At 46.5% G+C, this 21428-nt stretch overlaps 1 pseudogene; it reads right to left on the bottom strand.

Moving 5' to 3' along the window:
- Positions 1 to 6385: 6385 nt before the first annotated feature.
- Positions 6386 to 6524, bottom strand: LOC147960537 (small nucleolar RNA Z247; annotated as a pseudogene).
- Positions 6525 to 21428: the final 14904 nt, after the last annotated feature.

Here is a 21428-nt window from a genome sequence, read left to right as displayed (position 1 = left end):
GTACAAAGAAGGGAACATATTTGCAAGTGAGATATGAAGTATCTAAATGGTGAATTGTTACGGTGCTCGATTTCTACAGTATCACATAGTTGAAAAGAGGTGTAAACACATACATTGAACTAATTCAGTGTGCAATAGGAAATATGACTAAAAGTGGTTTTCATCTATGGCCACTACAAAACAACAATTGTTAGGAGCTGGACAGTTAAAAAGAAATGCAAATCCACATGCTGGTAATGGTATCTTTTAAAGGTTTTCATAAAAAATAAATGAACAGAGTACCTCAGCGGTTTCAATTATTTGGTTCGACTTTCTGACCTACTATTTCCACCCATTTGTATGCCGGTTATGATATCTTTTAAAAGTTTCCATACAAAAATGAGCAAAGTACCTCACTGGTTTTAATTATTTGGTTCGACTTTCTAAGTTACTATTTCCACCCATTTGTATCGTCTTGCACAAGTCGTTTGATGAGCTTATGGAGAATCAGTGCATCCTTATTTTCTTACTTAGAAAATGCAGGTTATGATATGATTATCTTCAGGTTTTCTGACAATCTTTTATATGTTCCAACTAAAACCATGGTGCCAGTCTCATGATCCTCCAAATTTGGCCGGGCGCAAAATCAGTGAACTTATAATCAACACTAATGAAACAACGTCACAACATGAAAGAGATGTGCAAAAAACTAAAATACTATGTGCTGAAATCTAAACGAACAAAAATCTATACCTCTAAGCATTTTGTTGTTCTCCTCGATGTACTTGTCCCAGTCCAACGACTCGTCCTTCTCCAGTTTCTTCACAACACCATTCGCCTTCCGTTGAGGTAAAGCTTATGAAATGTCAGATGGTCCAATTCAGATGATATTGACAAACTACGACATGTTAATTCCATATAAGAAAATGCTACTGGTTGTAGGAACCAAATTGCAGTACCAAACTCTCACCTAGATTCGAGATCATTAGATGAGATAAATCACAAGAACGGAAATTTATAACACAGCATCAACAAAATTTTGTAGCAACAGAGCCTACACATGTATATTATGAAAACAGAAGCAAATCACCTCAGGCCATCTTCTTATAGGTACTTGCAGACCCATCACTCCTCCCTGTCTTCTTCTCGATTTTATAGCTGACCCTGCTCACCAAATAGCGGCCATACCTTTGATTTTAGTATCTTATCAAATTATTGCAAAGTACTAACGATCTATACCAGATACAGAACCAGTCTATTTATGAACATATAGAAGTAGACGGTTACCTTATTTTTCCCTCAAGATCACCGGGGAGGGACGGTGACAAGAAAGTCTTCAAGGATGCCTAAATATATTAACACAACAACAGTTCAATTTCTGTAAGTGAAACAATGAAAAAGCTCAGTGTGTAAGCCTAATTAATCTAGTCACAATATGTAACCAGAAGTCGTTATCTGCACAAAATAGAGAGGCACACTTTCTTCAGGTCCAATTTTCATAAATTAGTTCTTAGTAATTATATAATGCCATGAATTTAACTAAAGTAAAACCAAGCATGTATGTGCTCGGACTATCATAAGTGCCATTAAAAACCAAAGTGTACAATGCTCCAGGTTTGCTAGGGAGACATGCACAAGGGACAAAGGATGTGCAGCTGAAACATGTTGCAGTTTGCTTCAGTCTCCCTCTCAAGGACCAACCTAGAAACATATTCTGCAAACCTCTGTGGCTCCTCCATGTCAAGCTTTCCACCTATATTTGACAAGCACCTAAAAAGATGGAATTGACATCAGCCATAAATCATAAATTCTAGGCAAAGAAAAGAGAACTACGAATAAGCCAGTGTTGTCACATTCAGTTTGACAGTACACATAACCTTTAAAATCATCAGGGAATAAGTAACAGAATATGGCTACCTTCAAGAAACTGGAAGAAAAGAATTGTACTCTTGAATATAACAACACAACAGAACTTCAGTTAGAGATAATAATGCCCAAACAAGCACACCTTTCGACATACCATTTCATACACCATCATTAACATTTCCCTTTAAGAACTCCAATGCCTTCAAGGACAAAAGGATGTGAGAAAGGCTGGGAACGTCGTGCCTTTGCCAGGCCGACGGCTTCGTGTTTATATGCAGGGTCGCGACCTCCCTGATAGCGTACAAGTTGTTGGGATTACAAACTTGGAGAACAAGAGATAGACTAAGAGATAGATATCTAGTTTAACAGGAAAATAAACCATAACAGATTCCTAGTCTATCCTACGCTAGGAGCTTCGGTTGTTAATCCCTTGGCGCATATGATGAGGGCTGTCACATTGTCTAACACCCTCCCTTAATCACAACTTCGCAAGTTGAGATTACGCTTGAATTCTTCAAGATTTCTTGTAGGTAAAGCCTTGGTGAAGCCATCTGCAACCTGGTCCTTTGAATGCACAAAACGAATTTCCAATTGTTTATTAGCAACATGTTCTCTTACAAAATGGAAATCTATCTTGTCCTTGCATGAAAGACCGGATTAGCAACATGTTTTCATGCTATTTTGTCCTTGCATGAAAGACCGGATTAGCAGACAAATAGGTGGCACCAAGATTGTCACACCATAAACAAGGAGCCTGAATGTGTTTTATACCAAGTTCTCTTAACATGGACTGAACCCAAATGATCTCTGCTGTGGCATTTGCCAGTGCCTTATATTCAGCCTCTGTACTCGACCTTGATACAGTTGCCTGTTTCCTTGCACACCATGATATAAGGTTGGGTCCAAAAAATACTGCAAACCCACCAATAGAGTGTCTATCATCTAGACAGCCTGCCCAGTCTGAGTCAGAAAAAGCACTGACAAGTGTAGATGAGGACTTGCTGAATGTGAGACCAAGATTCATAGTATGCTTTACATATCTCACAATACGCTTTGCAGCACTCCAATGAACTGTGGTAGGTGCATGAAGAAACTGGCATACTTTGTTAATAGCAAAGGAAATGTCAGGTCTTGTCAGAGTAAGATATTGAAGTGCTCCTACTAAACTTCTATACCTGGTACTGTCCTCTTGATTCAAAGGATCTCCTTCTGTAAGAGACAATTTTTCTGTGCTAGACAAGGGAGTTGGAACAGGCTTACACCCTTGCAAACCAACCCTTCTTACCAAATCATTGGCATATTTTTCTTGGGAGAGATGAAGACCATCCTCAAGTTTTCTTACTTCAATTCCTAAGAAGAAGTGCAAGTTACCCAAATCCTTGAGAGCAAACTCAGCACTCAGATCCTTCAACAATCCTGCCACTGCCTCATCAGATGAACTAGTGACAATAATATCATCAACATAGATAAGCACAAATATAGATGTATTTGCCTTTCTATAAATAAATAGTGAGGTATCTGATTTTGATGGAACAAATCCAAGTGCTTGTAACTTTTGACTGAGACGTGAATACCATGCTTGGGGTGCCTGCTTCAGTCCGTAAAGAGCTTTATCAAGTTTACAAACATGAAAGGGTGAGTTTTTATCGACGAACCCGGGAGGTTGTTTCATGTATACTTCCTCTTCCAGAACACCATGAAGGAACGCGTTCTGTACATCTAGCTATCTGAGACTCTAGCCCCTGGAAACAGCAATAGATAGCACAAGACGAATAGTAGCAGCCTTGACAACAGGGCTAAAGGTATCTTCATAGTCGATGCCATATCGATGTTTGTAACCCTTAGCCACAAGTCTGGCTTTATACCGATCAATGGTTCCATCAGACTTCCTTTTAATTCTGTAGACCGACTTGCAGTCAATTAAATTTTTACCTCGTGGCGGGGGAGCCAAATGCCATGTTTTGTTCCTCTGAAGCGCCGCATGTTCTTCTTCCATAGCTTTCCTCCACCGTGCATCTCCTAGGGCCTCATCCAGGGTGCGTGGTTCACCTGTGTAGCATGCAAGACCAAACTTGGTTTTATAATTTATAGGTTGAAGCACTCCCTTTTGTAGACGCGTGCGTGGAAGGCGTGGAGAAGAAACGGGCACAGAAGATCCAGGCGAATCTGCATCAGCCGATCCCGAGGCGGATTCTTCTGGTGTTGCAGCCGCATCGATTTCGGTGGGATTTTCTGCGGCTGCTGTAGACGACGGAGCGGGCGCTAGAGGCACAGAAGATCCCGCACCAGCTCCTGTGGCCGCGACAGAATCGGCCTTGGATCACGCGCCTGGGCCCCTGGCCGAATCAGTGCCGAGTCCCATGCTGATTTGCTGGCGGCAAGCGTAACAGCGAGGCCCGCTCGCGGGCCAGCGGCCCCGGCCTGCCGCGTGGGGGAGCCAGGTTGGTGCGGGCCTGGCGGAGCGTCTGGGCCGGTCGATGGCGACCACATGGCGGCTGCGGAGTCGTCGCTGCGGCCCCTGGTAGGTTCGCGTGCGGGCGACGCGTTTCCTGGGTTGCCGCCGTCCTACTGCCGCACGGATCCCGGGGCGGATCCGCTGCCAAACTGTTGTTGCGCCGATCCCAATGAGGATATGTCCCCCAGGGTTTGACACATAAAATGTCGTTTGTTTGGATTGATTTCTGCATCATTTTCGACGATTTCTTCACTGTTTTCTTCGTCTGCTGCTGTATCTGCATCATCATAGGACTCATGCACAGGGTTATGAGGATTAGTCAACGTATGATCATCACAATTATTCCCCCCCCCCCATGATCAATACCGGAGAGATGCGATGGAAGAAGGAGAATTTCTTTCCTAAGGAGTGCACCGGCATTGGGATGAAGATCAGCAAAAGGAAATTTGGTTTCATCAAACACGACATCGCGTGAGATGTAGACACGTCCGGTGGAGACATCGAGGCACTTGACTCCTTTGTGTTGTGCACTGTATCCGATGAAAACACATTGTTTAGATCGATACATGAGCTTGCGGTTGTTGTATGGTCTAAGATTGGGCCAACAAGCGCAGCCAAACACGTGAAGAGAATTGTAGTCTGGCTTGACATGGAGGAGTCTTTCAGTGGGGGTGTCATTATTAATGACACGACTAGGCAACATGTTTATGAGGTGAACTGCCGTAAGGAACGCTTCGTCCCAAAACTTAAGTGGCATGGATGCTCTTGCTAGAAGAGTGAGGCCAACTTCTAGGATGTGCCTGTGTTTGCGTTCGGCTGACCCATTCTGTTGATGGGCATGTGGACATGACACATGATGAAATATGCCAAGGTTTTGGAAAAATGAGTTTAGCTTCTCATATTCGCCCCCCCAATCAGAATGGAGGGCGATGATTTTGGTGTCAAATTTCCGTTCAACAAGAGCTTGGAAGTTAAGAAACACTTGAAACACGTCGGGTCTTTTCTTGAGAAGATAGATCCAAGAGAATTTGCTAAAATCATCGATGAAACTCACGTAATATGTATGTCTACCAACAGAAGTAGGGGCAGGTCCCCAAACATCAGAAAAAATGAGTTGTAGTGGTTTGGTAGAAATACTAGTAGAAATTGGATACGGTAACTGATGACTTTTAGCTTTCTGACATGAATCACAAATTTTTTCGACATCACGCTCTCCAACATATGAGAGTTTATTCTTCCTAAGCAAACGTTCAACTAAAGGAAAAGCTGCATGCCCTAATCGATCGTGCCACCGTGTTGAAGATAGCTTGGTGGCACTAAAAACCTGTTTATTGGATCTTCTAATCTCCGGAATCAAAGGGTAGAGCCCACGAACGCATCTACCTCGATAGAGCACTTTCTTCGTTGCCTGATCCTTGATCAAAAAATAAAAGGGGTGAAACTCAAGGAAGACATGATTATCGATAGCAATACGATGAACGGAGAGAAGATTTTTGTTAGCACTAGGGACATGCAAAATTTTCCCAAGGTGAATTTTCCTATGAGGGGTATTAATGATTGTGTGACCAACGTGACGAATCTTCATACCTTCTCCACTGGCAGTGTGGATGTGGTCCTTGCCGCGGTACTTCTCACGCATGGTCACCTTCTCGAGTTCACCGATGATGTGGTTGGTTGCGCCGCTGTCCACATACCAGTTTGTGTCCACTCCATATGAGCCATCAGCAGCCCCGACCACCTTCTCATCTGAGGATGAGTCACCGTCATCATCATACTTGTACCAGCAGTCTTTCGCTGTGTGGCCAGGTTTACCACAGATCTGACAACGTGCGGCGTCGGGACGCTTGTTGGAGGAGTTACGGCGGCCGCCCCTGTTGTTGGTGTAGGAGGGCCGGCCACCATTGCCGCGAGAGTCGCCGCGGTCGCCGTGATCACTGCGGTCGCCACGGGTGTTGTTGTTGTTCCCCTTGCCGCGGGTTGGCCCGCGGTAGCGTGAGCCGCCACCTCGGCCGCGCATGGCGGCGTTGGCGGAGGACTTGAAGCCGCCGCCACCTGAGTTTGTGCCCTGGAACAGCGCCACCCTTTGATCGAAGTTGCTCATCTGAGCATACAGTTCATCAAGGGTGGCGGGCTGAGTGCGGGCGTCGAGGGCGGAGACGAGGGGTTGATACTCCATGTCGAGGCCGGCCGTGATGTAGGAGATGAGCTCGTCGTCGTCGAGTGGCTTGCCTGCAGAAGCAAGCTCGTCGGGAAGGGAGCGCATGTGCGCGAAGAAGGCCGCTACCGACTGGTTTCCCTTCTGTGCGTTCGCAAGTGCGACGCGGATGTTGTTGATGCGGGACAGCGACTGAGACGAAAACATGTTCGCCAGCACTGTCCAGAGCTCGTGTGCATGGCAGATCGAGGTCACCTGCACGAGTACCTCCTTGGAAAGATTGTTTAGAAGATAACCAAGTACCTGCTGATCTTCCCGGAACCAGATCGGATGAAGAGGGTTTGGTGTGGTCGTCTCCTTCCCGTCCTTGCCCTTGGTGACGACGGTCTTGGCTGGTTCCGGCGTGGTGCCATCAACATAGCCATAGACGCCCGCGCCTCTGAGCTGCGGAGTGATTTGTGTGCGCCAGAGGATGAAGTTTGTGTGGGTGAGCTTCTCGGTAATTTGGCCGGTGAGCGTGGAGTTGGATGAGCTGGAGGATGCAATGGCGGAAGCTGGTGCAATGGAGGGCTAGGGCTAGATGAATGGAAGAGTTAGGCTCTGATTACCATGTGAGAAAGGCTGGGAACGTCGTGCCTTTGCCAGGGCCGACGGCTTCGTGTTTATATGTAGGGTCGCGACCTCCCTGACCCTGATAGCGTACAAGTTGTTGGGATTACAAACTTGAAGAACAAGAGATAGACTAAGAGATAGATATCTAGTTTAACAGGAAAATAAACCATAACAGATTCCTAGTCTATCCTACGCTAGGAGCTTCGGTTGTTAATCCCTTGGCGCATACGATAAGGGCTGTCACGTTGTCTAACAAAGGAGTCATCATATACATACATGATAGATAGTACATTAAACTATGCTACCAATGAAGTATGAACTGCAAGCAGATCTCTGCAAAATAAATGACCAACGAATCGTCAGAAACAACCTCTGAATATAAGCAACAAGAAAAGAAATCTCACTTGTATATTTTCGGTTTCAACACATGCACCATGGCAATCTTTGGTAAAGTAGGAAAAATGCTCATAATTATGTATTAATCATAGTTCAGGGTATGTAAGTTAAATTTTACTGGGCAATTATTTGTATGGCTCCACTGAGCAATGACTAATTTTGATATCCCCAACATGAATCCCTAGAAACAGGATATAGATACTTCTTGCTGGAACAAAAATGAATCATAGGATTGCTCTATATTTAGGAAGCAATGTTGCATGTTTGTGTGCGCACAACATAACAAAAGTCTGAAATCTCTCAAAACAGCAGCGTGTAGCACCCAAAACAGATTTGATAGTTTCACAACCAACAAGATAAATCAAAACCAGTCTAGAGCAGCAGTCTAGAGCAGCAGTAGCAGGGAGAGGGGCAGAGGCACGACCTTGTGGTAGTCGAGATCAAGATCACGACGATGTCCTCATCAAGCTCATCGGCTTGTGCTTGGATCCTGGTCACCCAATCAGTAGAGGTGAGGGTCAAAGCTCGAGAGAAGTAGAGAGGAGGAGGGAGGGAGGGATGAACTCACCGGTGCAAAGAAGGCATGGCCCAATGCACCGCGTGCACCTCATGGCCATCGGGCATGGGAGGACCGTCCATGAGGCGGACTGAAAATTCTGAAATTCTAAAAGGGTCCGCATCAAAAACTAATCGTACAGACTGAAAATTAAGATAGTTTCACTGCTTGGTGCTGAAATAACAGCGGCAAATTGATCCTAAACAGCGGCAAATTAAGAAACTCGCATGCCTTTTCTTTGTAGAACAGTACCAACTGAAAAAAGAAAATAAATCCAGAGAAACAAAAGAAGCTACTGGCCTGAGTTAATTTGTCCACGCCGGACACCACCGGTAGCTGTGCTCCTTCACCAGCAAAGTACAAATTAGATAAGGGTCCAATTAACATTTCACGGCCAAATAAAATAATCAGATATGTGGATCATACCTTCCCATGATAGCTAGGGAGACCTTACTATTGAGCAACATCATGGCACGAAGGCGCATCCAGTTTCTACATTAGTAGGGAATGGAGTACTACCCACTGCATGGCAATCAATTGGCAGAACACTGATGTACGGATTTATCAACTTTACTCTCAAGACATGAAGCGACTATAATACAACTACTTGTTGCCGATTAGAATCCAAAGTTCAGGTATCAGGCAGTAGTAAGCTAAGATGAACATCTAGGAAGAAAAAAAAATTCTCTCCACAAAGTAGGCACATCAAAGAAATTCATGAAGCAAATCATGCGAAACATATTAAGGTGTAGTAGTAAGACGGCAGAGACGTTCCTGATTCAGAGATGATGTGCCGAGGGATATAGTGAGAGAAGACAGAAGAAGGGAGTGAGGGCATCCGCCAACGCCACTGTTCCTCGTTGTTGCTATGCCTGTGCCGATCTGGTGGCCGCGCGCCCAGGCCTGCTCCGCCACCGCTCAACCAGACGAGCTCCCCTTGGGAGGAAGTGACAGAGCTCGAGCAGCAGCACGCGGAGGACAAAACCCTAGCAACGTGGGAGGGTTGGTCGCCAGCGCTAGTTTCCCCGAGCTTAGACGAGCCGCCGAATGCTGCCTGAGCCTCGCCGGCGACGAAGGGGACGCCGCGCCTGAAACCCTAGCCACGGCTGACGGTCAGGAGCGAGTGTGGAAGGCTTGTAGCGACGGATTTGGATGGATGGAGGAAGGAGCGGCGCGAGGGGAAGTCGTTGGTGTGTCACCCGCCGCCCGGACTCGCCGGAATCGGCTGGCGTGGGTGGCGGCAGCGGCGGCGAGGGGTCGTGGGGGAGAGAGCTCACGAGAGAGGAGACGAGGGGAGGCTTGCGTGTGAGCGATGAAAAGAGCAGTGATCGATGGGCATCACATTTAACTTTTTTTTTTCCTTCAGCACAGTAGAATCGATGTGGCATAGCCCAGAGGACGCTCTTTACGCGACTGTTATTGGGTTGTATATGCATGCTCACTGGTCAGTGGTCACTGCGGCTAGACTGATCAATACATGCATGCATCATGCATGCCATCCCTGGCCCAGCTGCATTGATGTGTAGTATACGAGCTAGGTTAAGAGCAGCGAGATTGCATTTGGATCTTCTGCTCATCTGAAGGCGGCCTACATTAAATCTGTATGTATGCAGGTGGCAGAAGCAGAGCAGAGGAATCAGTTGGGCTCAAGGACACACAACCTAGCTCTAGCTGCTTGCTTCATGCTAAACAGACATACAACGTAGCTGCTTGGTCATTTGCATAATGAAAGCGTGAATAGCTCATTTGTTGGGTCCTATAAATTGAGCTGGTGTCCAGCCTCGGTCCCGAGATCAGCTTCGTCCATGTAGTCATAGAAAATGGCATGTTTTATACTGTATGTCATCTATGACTATGAGTTACGAGATATTAGAGGACAACTGATAGCCAAATCCACTAATGCACGTTTGAACATATCACTCCCTCGGGTTACTGTTGTGATGGGCGTGTCTCCGTCACCGCTAAGGCCAGCCAAGGAGCCGACAATTGTATACCTCATGGCATCCGTATTGAAGTCGCCATCTCCGATGAAGTATAATGCGAGGCAGCAGGAGGAATTGTTATCGCCGAGCTCAAAATCCAACGACAGCGCACTGCCCGTGCCATGCCTGATGACGTCGGGCTTTCCCTGCCCCTGACTAGCCCGACAATGTCGAACGTGCTTCCAAGGCCATGTGCGGTTTCTGTGATGCGCCCAATGTTGATGTTCACTTCCTCCGAGGCGAATGTCAGTAGGAGTACATCGACACCAAGCCACCGGCTGACTTCTTCATTTCCAAGGTCATCAACTAAGTCTTCAACGACGCTTAGCGCCCTCAAATTACGTTGGGCTGATTCCTGATGCGGTCGGTCGCTCACACGGCACTATTGTTGCATGGACCTCGCCGATGGTGCGCGATTGGGATGGATTGTAGCAGGACAATTCTGACGATGGCAAGCAGCACCTCGTGGCTTTGCTTGGGTCAGCTTTACTATGCTCAAGCAATACGTTTCACATGAGTGTGGTCTTGTCCACGGTGTGATAGAGAGGTAAGCTCAGGCTAGCGAGACGACGTACGCATCCTCAGTGTAACGGCAACCGCCCATTTGTTAGAGAGTCGCTCAGTCGGGATTGCAAGATCACCCAACGGAAACCCGTCACCCCATTTGTCCATTATCCTAGATACCTAAGAGATTCATCCTTACTATCATATTTATATTGACATGCAGCCTATACACCTCACCACTTTGCCACGTCAACATTTTATTGTTTACCACTACCGAATTTTTCTACTCTACAATATGTGGTGAAGCCACGTCATATGCCGAGGTCACCTTTTTCTTCTTCTGAGAACTCCGTTCCAGGCAGCGCCTCCAAATCTTCTACACGACATATTAGTCTCCTACCTCTCCCTCTTCTCCGTCAAATCCCATTCACCCACCACGTATTAATGTTTTCCTGAAGAAGTAACCGATGTATGGGATTTGATGGTTGAACCTTCATCTTCATGTACATCTTCATGCTCTCTTCCCCGCCGATCTCCCTGCCGATCTACATATTAATGTTTTTGCACACCCACCTCTGCCGATCTCATATTCTTAGTGAACCTGCCGCGGCTTAAGAAGAAGATCGAATCTCCTGGGCTGGCCGAGCGGCTCCTCGACGTCCTCCTCGCATGCCGGTTCTGCCTAACCCTCTCGGCGCTAGCACTCCACGCCGTGTTTAGGGTCGATGGGGCCTTTGCATGGAAGAGGCAACCAATTGAGGAGGCACGTGATTAAGTTTTTTGTAACTGAATTGTTTGCTTTCAAGTCGGATGTACTATTCGCTTGACGTCATCAGTGCTTCTGCGTCCTCTCTTCTCTGCATAACAGTACGACTCCATCACATTCAGTCACAGGCTCACAACTATCCAACCATCAAATATGTCTCCCTGCTTTGCTTCTTGCTGCTACTTGCAACATCATTATTTCTCATTCATACAGTGTATATAGACTTATAATCTTTGCTATCTACACCAACACATACTGCAATAGTTTGATGGATACTGCGATACTAACAAATGATTAATGTTGTTGTTCCTTTTTCCTTCAGTTTGAGAACACAATTTCAAGGGGTTATCTTTTATTCAATTTAGTTTTTTTTATTACCAACCATTCAATCACGTGTTCTGTATTTTCGACTACACTCAAATGATTTATTCCTCAGATCTTTGATAGAAGTCTCAGCCAAATATGTATCTCTCCCATTATTTGATTATAATGGAAAAGGTAAGTGGAAATAAGAATTACAGTGTTGTTACTATAAGTTCTGAAAATATTGTATTATACTAATTAAATCTTGATGTTGTTTGACCGAATCTAGCTTTTGTAGCTTCGTAATCTGACATACATAGGATCAATTCTTGGTATGCCTCACTCAGCCATTTTTCAATATTTTTACACTTACAGTTTAAGAGACAAAAACCATATTTATTCAGATTTCAATAGCTGATTTTTTATGTCTTTTCTCCTCTTGCAGATTATTAAGCAGGAAAAAACCATCTTCATACGGAGTATTGTGTACTATGGAGTGTCTGCCAATGATCCATTTTTTTGTGAATTCTATGTGCACATATGGTTGCTCTCTCTTTTTTTTTGAAAAGGAGGCGTGCCTCCGGCCTCTGCATCTGAATGATGCATGCAGCCATATTATTAAAAGTCTCGAAAAAACAAATAGTATCCAAAGTATTACAGCTCGCAAAAGGAGCAGGATGGCAAAGCCATAAAAGACCTCAAGATTACAACCGATGATGATAACAGGAATAGAGACCTAAACTCCTATCCTGTTAAGCGATCGCCATCCAAATCGGTTGAATATAACCCGTGCTACCATCTCCCATTGGTTGCACCCAGTAACCAGCGGCTCCCTGGATTTCGTAGGAGTTAGTAAGGACCACGTACGGATCCATGCAGTAGCTCTGAAGATAACCTGCAAGAAGTTTAAAAATTGTTGCCTGTTAAAGATCATATCGTTCCTGCAATTCCATATAGCCCACAAAAAAAGCACATATTCCAACTCGAATATGACTCGCAGTATTGCGATCCACCCCATATAACCACGTCCTAAACAACGATTCAATGTTAATTGGAGGGGCAATGTTGAAAGCTGTATGAATAGTGCGCCATAAAAGTTTAGCCAAAGGACAATCGATGAAGAGGTGTTGTATTGTTTCATTATTATCACTAAAACAACATCGTGAGCTGCCTACCCAATGTCGTTTTAACAGATTGTCTTTGGTGAGGATCACTTGTTTATGCACGAACCACATGAAAATTTTGATACGCAAGGGGACCTTAACTTTCCAGATATGAATGGATCTCGGGAGGAAGCCAGAGTTAATTAGGTCCAAATAAAATGATTTGACCGTAAATGAGCCATTCTTGGTCAGTGTCCAATGTAAGGAATCCGATTGGTCGGTTCATTGTACATCCATCACTCTCCGTACCAGATGTATCCATGAATTCCATCTCTCCCCAACCAAAGATCGTCTAAATTGAATATTTAGAGGTACCGATTGTAATATCGTGCCAACGTAATCTTCCTTACGTTGGACAATATTATATAGACTTGCATATTGAACAGCTAAGGGCGTCTCCCCTAGCCATGTATCCTCCCAAAATCGTGTTGACATCCCATTGCCAATAGTGAATTTGGTTCTACGAAAGAATAAGTCTTTAGTTCTCATTAGGCCCTTCCAGAAAGGCGAATCGGATGACCTCGCGTTAACTTGTGCTAGAGTTTTGGTCTGTAGATATTTGTTTCGATTTGTGCCCACATCCCATCGTTCTCTACTGAAAGCCTGAAAAGCCATTTGCTTAAAAGACATTTATTCTTGAACTCTAGATTCTCAATGCCGAGACCCCCCTGATCCTTAGGTCGACATAATATATCCCAGCGAGCTAAGCGGTATTTCTTCTTGGCCTCATCAGACTGCCAGAAGAATCGAGATCGGAAGAAGTCTAGTCTCCTTCGTACCCCTTTAGGTACCTCAAAAAAGGAGAGCAGAAACATCGGCATACTTGTCAAGACAGAGTTAATGAGTACTAGTCGACCACCGTATGACATTAACTTGCCTTTCCAACAACTTAACTTCTTTTCAATTCGATCCTCGATGCACTTCCATTCCTTAATGGATAATTTCCGGTGATGAATAGCTATGCCCAAATAGCTAAAAGGAGAGCAGAAACATCGGCATACTTGTCAAGACAGAGTTAACGAGTACTAGTCGACCACCGTATGACATTAACTTGCCTTTCCAACAACTTAACTTCTTTTCAATTCGATCCTCGATGCACTTCCACTCCTTAATGGATAATTTCCGGTGATGAATAGCTATGCCCAAATAGCTAAAAGGCATTGACCCTAGTTCACAACCGAACAAATTTTTGTAAGTATCTTGCTCATCTTTGGCCCTACCAAAGCAAAATAGTTTTGTTCTCCCTTTCACTCATCAACAAGTATTTGTAGTTGTTTGCCAATGTAAACATGAGTGGTTCCATCAAAAACTCAGTCACTAGATCAGGTGATCTTAAACTACTCTCACCATTAGAAGGTTCGCCATGTCTTGGGTTGGTTACTACTCGAAATTCAAGGGCAATAAGATCTGCTAATTTCTTCAATTATTTTAGAAGCAAGATATATTTTGAACTGCGAAAAAGCACATCCGTACAATACTGTACCTACTTAACACAACCAGGAGTCTAGGATATCTTAGTTCACATTGCATCAGTTCTAACATAAGGTGAGTAGATATTTCGAGGTAGAAAGTCCCGCAACAACGTGCGAGGCATTATCTAGTTCTCATAATTGCTTTGCCATCCGTCCCTTCCTTGCCGGCGACGACCCCGCTAGCCACCCAACCGCCGCCCGTACCAGCGGGTATGCTGCCGCCGCCTCCCACGGAGCTGCCCACTGGCTGTGCGCCGCACGTCGTCCTTGTTAGAAAGAATAGAGAGATTGACGGAATATTATGGATGTTGTATTGAGCCTTACCGGTGAGTATATATAGAAATACAGACTTAGATGACAAAAAGCCTCTCCTAGAGACAAGGTAAGAGATAGATTACAAATCGTGAGTGAGTGCTTTCGGCAGGCGACCTCATGGAGGTGGTTATTTTGGAAAATTCAATAATTACATTTTCGAGTTTCAAAAAATTCTGAAAAAATTCTACACATTCATATGGATGTATTCTATATGTGTATAAAATCTGACAACGAAATACATTAGGTGAAAGCTTCACAAAAAAAAGGAAAAATCCTGCATTTCTAATAGTGAACAGTGTTTGCACTGTTCATTAGTTTGAAAACGTAATTTGTCTTTTCTGTGTAGCTCTCATCGTAATGTATTTCATCTTAAAAAATTAAAACATTTAGAATACATCCATGTCAACATGCATGATTTTTTTCAGAAATTTTTGAAACATTAAAATATGTTTCTTGATTTTTTCAAAATACCCACCTCCATGTAGGTCGACCGCCGCTGGCATTTCGCCTACAAATCCTAGACTATCAAATACATGTAACCCAAAAATATCTCTAACCCCCCCCTCCCCCCGGCCGCATTCGTAGTTGTAGCATTGCGAACAACAGCAGCGCCGTGGACGGTTAGACTGGAGAGAATAGCAGTCAACGGACTGACATCCCCTCACAGTCGCAGCGGGAGCGTCGGGGACGATTTCGCATCGCGGGCGCGTGGACTATAAAGGAAGTCGATGAGTTGCTTAAGCGAGGTGATAGTCCTTTGTGCCGGTGTCGAGGTAGCCGAGAGCATGGATGGTGTACCCATGACGAGGTAGCTCTGCGAAGAACATTGTGATCGATGTCGAGTCGGAGTGGCCGGTGTCGAGGAAGTCGCCGTGGAGCCGCGGGTGCAAGGAGGCGTCGAGTTAGTCATGGATGTCGAGGTAGTGGTGCGCCGAGAAGAAGACGATATTGACAAGGCGTCGAGCCCGGTTTGCCAAACCCAGGGACATGTCGTAGATGAAGGCATGCATCGGTGTTGTCAGCACCAGGCATGCGTAGACGGACGAAGACGAAGTTGACAAAGCGTCGCACCAAGCTTGCCAGGTCCGGGGACATGTCGTGGACGAAGGCATGTAGCAGTGTTCCCAGCAGCGGGCATGCGTAGATGAGAGACCTGCATGAGCTATACGTCATGTCGAAGGGGCTAGCAAGAAGGACTCGACGACGGTCGCGGCGCAAGTCGACGCGGGGCCGATGTCGTCCGCGGTTGTCGGAGTCGATAAAGTGGTCGGGAAAGATGACGATGACATTAGCGATGAGCTGGTGTTGGTCAAAGACGAAGGGGGTGGACAGCGGGCGGCGGCTACCGGGGTAGCAGCGGCGGTGAAAGAAATGCAGCAGCGATGCTTGAAATAGGTGAGGAACTCAACAGCATGATGAAGACTAACACGAACAATGATGTTCCTGCACCAAGGAAAGCTGTGGGGCGCGTACCGCATTAAAGTGGACGCGCGGGAACGGACATCTGCATTGGGAAATTGCTCCACGGACGACATGTCCTGGCCGACCTGCGGACGATCAAACAATCCAGCGGCCCTTGCAAAGTCAATCATGCGCATGTGTGGCTGATTTAACCTGTCGTCTTAGAATCGTCCGAAAAAAATCGTCCACTAGAAGTTCCCTGACGCCACAATGCCGAAACGGGCGAGCTTCTACGCCTGCTCGATGGTGAGGTTGTGCGCCCATCTTCCCGACGAGGTTGAGCCGCATCGCTGAAAGTAGAAGTGCTGCAAGAAACTGCTAGCTTATCTCTGCCGTGTTGTTTTAGGTGTTTTATTCAGTACGTATATAAGCTGTTCGTATTGTTAACTGACTGAAGACTGTTGCTTGTATTATCTAGTGGCTGAACGGGACTCTGGTGCATTTCCTTTGTTTTGCCGTGCTGCATGGATGCTCAGGTGTAGCTGTTAATGCGTCCTTTGCTTTGGGTCATCGTTGTTCCTTGGATGCGGTTTGGATAGCTGATACATTGCCGCATGTTGTAGCGTGGCAAGTCGCCTGATCTTTGTCCGCAATAGTGCGTACGAGCTGGGCTCATGGCAGCGAAATCGCGTTTGAATCCTCGGGCTCGGCCTTTAACTGCTCGCTCGCAGCCACGTGGCTGCTTGTACGAAGCCAATCCTCATGCATGTCGACAGCCAAGTCCGTAGGCGGAAGGCATTAGCATGAGACCGAGAGAGGAATCAACTTGCTTGCTTGAAACCTAATTTAGGCATGCATCAGTGATGAAAGGCCATTTGCACAACGAAAGCGTGAATAGCTCACTTGTTGGGCCTATAAATTGAGCAGGTATTCAGCTTCAGTCCTGCTATATAGTCCTGTAGATTGCCTAAAAAATGTAGTCTTGTAAAAAATGACATGTTTTATTTGTGCCATCTACGAGTCAGGATATTAGAGGACAACTGATATATTACTCCCCACTCGCATGTCACGTCCATAAAGTTATAAATATGTTTGACGTGCCCAGTCGTAGAACCTTGAATCTATGGCTTCTACGTTGGGTCATCATTGTGATAACTGTTACATTTTCACTGGAGTTGAGGTTAGCCGACGAGTCGACAAACAGATGGGCCGTGGCGTTCACAATGGCATCGGTGAAGTATGACATGAGGCAGTAAGAGAACTTGCCATTGATGAGCTGAGAGACTAGCGACATCGGTCACTTGCTGAGCCAGATGTCGTTGGATGTGCCTCTGAGGTTCAAGAAGAAACTCTCATAACGGTGCAAGAAAACTAGGGAAAAAATAGTCTTGACTACCGCATCAATATCAAATTTAGCAACGGATGTTATGCAGCCCGGAGTAAGGTAAAGGTTGTCCTCCCTCGTGGCTGCGATAAAGGAAGACGCCCGCTCTTGGGCTTGTGCCTGCACCGGAGCTCTCCCTCCTTGACAAGAACAGAATTTTTGCATCTTCAAAAGACTTAGCGCTATTATCCTTGTATAATCTGAAACTTTTTATTTGGGGCTGAGCAACCCATTACTAGAAAAAGGCCTACTAATGGCACACCGGTTTTGCCTACTAATGGCGCATCACCGGTGTGCCATTAGTAGCACGCCACTAGTAATTTTTACTAATGGCGCATCACTGATGCGCCATTAGTATCTGGTATACTAATGGCGCACCATCCAGTGCGCCATTAGTATATAACACCATGCGCCATTAGTGTGCCTCCCAGGGGTCATATTTAATCATGTGCTTTGGCACACTAGTGGCGCACTGCGGATAGATGCGTCATTAGTATATTTGGCATACTAATGGTGCACTCTGTCTTGATGCATCATTAGTATCCTTTGGCATACTAATGGCGCACTCTGTATTGATGCGCCATTAGTATCCTTTGGCATACTAATGGCGCACCTTGTGGTGATGCGCCATTAGTATGAATATTTGTTTTTTTTACTTTTCTGATTTTTGCACAGGTTATAAAATATATTATTTGACAGAATATAAACAGTAGCACATAGCAACGGCAGATTCATCGAATACAATGAAGATTAGTCTCCGAATACAATTCATCATATTAGTCTCCGAATTCAAAAGACCGAACAAAGATAAAACATTACAAGTCTCGAGACCGCGAGTATCGAGTTTGTCTTCACATTACAAGTCGATATCAATCATCTAAACTACCATCACATAGAAGAGAGCTGCGGTCATCACGATGAGCATCATCGTGATCAAACTGGTCTTCATCCGGTTCCTCCAACGCTCCCTCCTCTCTCCCGCTAGATAGCAGGCGTATCTAGATTCGGCCTCCGCCCTAGTGGTGTACCCTTTGTAACTGTTACCGCTGAAACGGTGAACCTGTCTCCGACACTCCTCCCAGTCGTCGTAGACTCCGGGAACCTTACCCTTGTACACGACATACGACGGCATCTCTACGCACAAGCCAAACAACAGACAATACATACATAAGCAATATATAAGTATGCAACAAAAGGATCGGAAGAGAAAAGCAAGACATTAATAGCACGATTCATGGTCCTACTAATAAATAGCATCGATTACATCTAAGTTGAACGACTGTCCAAACCAAAGAGACATACAATTCATTAAAGTTTAATTACAACATGAGCCAATCAATGTTTCAGAACTACACATCACTACTTTCGACTCGACTCATGGACAGGAGCGTGGATGAAGCTGCCGTCTGTTGTGATGGTCATGAAATCGCAGGCGTTGTCAGCCTGCATTTGTAGCATTCCGTCTATCTCAATGTTGGACGATTGATATCTGAGGAAGAACTGCCCCGAGGTATGAAGGACATCTTGATGGATGATGTTCGCAAACTCCGACTGGATGCGAAATAATTCTTGTCTGATGTCCGCGTCCTGGATTGCCGACAAGCTCGCGGCCCAATCTTTGAGATTATTTGGTAGCAGAAGGTGATGATGGTCCCTTACGATCGCCCGCATGTGATGGAGGGCGTAGTGGGCATCCTTCTGACCGCCAGGCGGCTGCTTGACGTAGCAGAACGTCGTATTGTGGGCGAACACGTGCTTGCCGTACTTACGAACTGCCCTGATGAAGGTGCCTCCAGATTTGGCGTAGTCAGGGAGAACATCATCAAGAACTTTCTTGATATTTATGTAGTTTATCTTGGAGTTACGGTTCGGGTCGAAATACGTGGCCATGGAATATTTCGGGCTTAAGAGGATGATTGTGCAATGTGTGTCACTGCACAGAACACGGAATGTTAGAAAAAAAAGAATGATCGAAATCTAAGAAATCATATGTTACGGGGCGGTTAAGGGATGACTTACTCGGGAAAGTAAGGCACAAGGAAGTTATCCTTATCTGGGTTTGCCAGAATGACGTCTTCGAGGTGTGAACTCGTGACTTGGCGGTCCCCAGCGTTGCTCAAGAGCTTGGCACGCATGTAGAAGGGGTCGACGATCACGATGTCCGGGGTCTTGTCTCTAATGATCCGCATCTCCATACTCAGCGAAAACAGCCGAACGAAGGTGTAGTGCAGCGGATGAAGGTTGAACATAGCAAAGATGTCATCAAAACGCAGGACGATCGTACCCCCGATGGCGCCATCCACAAAGCCCTTGCCCTCTGGCACCTTGGCCACGAAAACCGGGTATGCCACATCATTCTCTCTGAGACGCCGCTTCTCCAAAGAAAGAACACTGTCGTGCAGACTCCGCATAGCACCGGTTGCAGCACTGAGCATATTTTTCGGTAGCATCGCCCTACCCGCCACATGCACCCTCCTCGAGATATCCTTAGGTGAAGGTGGCCCGTCCTGAGCACGGATCGTACTCGGTGCCGGCTGGCTCGCACTGGTGGCCTTTTTAGTCGGCCGTTTCCGGCCCTTCTTCTTGATCTGCTGTAATGGGACCGAGTTCTGCTCACAGACCGCCTTCTTGAGCGTGTTGGGGCTGATAATATTTGGCACCTCCGCTATCTGAGGCTCGGTGAAGGCGGCAGCTGGAGGCGTCTCCTGAGAACTGAACGCCAGACGACGCCTGTTGCAATTGGGTTTCTCCGTCATACCAGCTAGATCGCGATCGTCTTGTTTGGGTTCTTGAGAAGGAGGCCCGCAGAACTCGTCACCGTACCCATGTTCGGCAAAGTACTTATCGATGTTGGTAAATGTACCATCGTCGTTGTCGTCGTTGTCCGGATCCTGTGCCATATGCATGTCCGGATCCTGTGCCATAGGGATGTCCGACATGTCCGGTAGCGTTGCGGCGTTCTTGCCATGGCTTGGCGCCGGCACGACTGGCGGTCTTGTCTGTGGGGTGGTGTCTCCTGCCCCCAAACGAATTTGGCTCTTCAGCCAAAGCAGGGGTTAGCTTACGCAGGCGCTGAGGGTCATCTCATCTTCTTCGTCGGCCCCAGCGGGTCGAATCGGAGGTAACAGCTCATCGCAGCCTGGCAGCACCCGAACCACTTCAACCCTATACATTGTGGGTGGCATCGGATTACCGTGGAACACGGGGTTGCCCGGTTGAACGATTCTGACCTTGGCGACATCGACCAACTCGCCGCCCACGAAGTGTAGGAGAGTGCAAGGAACGTTGGCGGCGCCCTGCGAAAACATGTAGGGCGTCAGGGATGCCCAGTCAAAGGCAAGGAGATGAAGTCCTCGGCCGAGAGGCTTAGTTACCGTGATGCCGTCGAGCTCGGCTAATGTCGAGGCACCGCCAACGGTGGGCGTGCAACTGACGGAGGGGCCGCTTGCTGGCAAGGTGCCGGCCGGCGTACACCCGGGTGCATTAAGCTCCAATGCCGGCGTCGGAGACACCAATACCGCCGCCGCCGGAGACACCAATGGCGCCGCCGCCGTAGACACTAATACCGCCGCCGCCGGAGACACCAATGGCGCCGCCTGCGCGTTGTGTGAGTTGCTGGCCGTGAAGCTGGGAATCGGGGGCGGCCCCTGTTGGCCACCCGCAATCTACGTCGTTATCCCATGAATCAAGGTAGGCATAATGCCGGTAAGCGTCGATCCCAGTTGTTGTTGCACTTGCTCTTGGACCATCTCCGGAATCCGCGCCACTTGCGCCTTGAGTGCTTCAACCTCGCGCGACTGGCTTTTCGAGCTGGTCTTTTTCTCCTTTCGCCCACCAGCGCCATAGTATGACGACCATTTTGTGGACAAGCCTTTGCCGGCCACACGACCAGCTGACGTCGGCTTATTGAGCTTATCCCTGTTTTTCATTACGTTCAATGCCCTATTCAAAGGGGTGTCGAAAGGGGAGCTCTGAGACAACCCCGCGCTACTGCTTTCTTTGTCCTGCGGAAGGAACGTGAACCATTTAGAAATATTGGATATTAATTAAAATGCAACCATACGGAGCTAATTACGCGGGGGTGTATTCCTTACCAGAACAAGCTCAAGCTCCTTGGTC

Source organism: Triticum urartu, chromosome 7A (assembly GCF_056163025.1).
Source record: "Triticum urartu cultivar PI428250 chromosome 7A, HENAU_Tu73, whole genome shotgun sequence".
Taxonomy (NCBI): Eukaryota; Viridiplantae; Streptophyta; class Magnoliopsida; order Poales; family Poaceae; genus Triticum; species Triticum urartu.
Note: the sequence above shows the minus strand (reverse complement) of the source record. Positions and strands in the feature narration are given on the sequence as shown.